General features: G+C 42.8%; 1 non-coding gene across 1 annotated transcript; it reads right to left on the bottom strand.

The window, feature by feature from the left end:
- Positions 1 to 428: 428 nt before the first annotated feature.
- trnas-gcu (transfer RNA serine (anticodon GCU)) lies at positions 429 to 510 on the bottom strand. Its single transcript has one exon. It is a non-coding gene; the product is annotated as a tRNA-Ser (tRNA).
- Positions 511 to 1,424: the final 914 nt, after the last annotated feature.

Below are 1,424 nucleotides of genomic sequence, written 5' to 3' on the forward strand. Positions count from 1 at the left end.
CTCCCAGAAGGTAAACTTAAAAACACATGGAAGAACACACACAGGTGAAAAAAATGTTTCCTGCTCAGCTTGTGGCCAAAGATTCTCAGAGAAAGGAAGCTTGAAAAGACACACAACAACCCACACTGGTAAGAACCCTTTTTCCTGCTCAGTTTGTGGCCAAAGATTCTCTCAGAAGGTAAATTTAGAAACACATGCAAGAACACACACAGGTGAAAAGCCTTTTTCTTACTCAGTTTGTGGCCAAAGATTCTCAGAGATGGGAAACTTCAAAAGACACACAAGAACCCACACTGGTGAGAAAAACCTTTTGCCTGCTCAGTTTGTGGTCAAAGATTCTCAGAGAAGCGACAGTTCAAAACACATACACAGGTAAGAACCCTCTTTCCTGTTTAGTTTGTGGCAAATATTCTCTCAAAGCAAGCCTTCGACGAGGATGGGATTTGAACCCATGCGTGCAGAGCACAACGGATTAGCAATCCATCGCCTTAACCTCTCGGCCACCTCGTCTTGTGTTGATAAGTCATGTTACGTATGTTGTGCCAAGATACTTTGGATGTGAATGTGAAACCGACGAGGATGTGATATGAAATGATGAGTGGAGAGCACAATGGAGTAGCAACCCATCGCCTAAATATTTCAGCCATCGCATCTCATGCATGAGTTGAATAGGCGACGTGATATGGTATGTACGGTGTAGTATAAGCCGCAAGGTAAAATGATACGATACTTTAGATGTGTAACGAAGAAAAGGTAAGCCACAAAATAAGTGACACTGTAAACAAAGCAAAACGTTTTTTCAATGTTGTCTCACCCCAAATCTTTGGGATCATCGGATCTGCACAGTTGGATAGTTCCACCGACATTTTAACATCAACATTCTTTCATGGGTGTCTTGGCTGAAGATCCTAAAGAAAAGACCCTAAACTTATTGTATGCGATTGCATATTGGTCATGATCGTATAGTGTTGTGGCCGTAGCATCACCGGAACGAATCTGGGTCATGGCGTCAGTAAATTACCTTGCTGAATTTGTCCGTTGTTCACTGTTGCCAAACAGCCTTCTGTTGAACGCAGGCTTCCAGACATTACGTCCACCTATGTTTTAACATCAACTTTATTTCATAAAGTTCTTCCAAATTCATCTTGGTGAAACTCCCTCCCTCAGGTGTTCCCATCTTTTTTTAGGCCTGGCTGCCACGAGGCAGCGGTAGAAACAAAATATGACCCTGAAAGGGCACGCCCAAACCGGCTATGATATTAATCAGAATTCGTTCATCACTAAAATGCAGTCCTCAGGTCCATGTCATATTCGCTACCAATCGGAATGTAACGGACAGATTTATATTCAAATGTCAAATCTCGAACGCCACCGTCGCAGTGGAGGTGAATTACACTCCAAATTCACCTCCACTGCAACGACAA

This window comes from Syngnathus scovelli, unplaced genomic scaffold, assembly GCF_024217435.2.
Source record: "Syngnathus scovelli strain Florida unplaced genomic scaffold, RoL_Ssco_1.2 HiC_scaffold_73, whole genome shotgun sequence".
Classification (NCBI taxonomy): domain Eukaryota; kingdom Metazoa; phylum Chordata; class Actinopteri; order Syngnathiformes; family Syngnathidae; genus Syngnathus; species Syngnathus scovelli.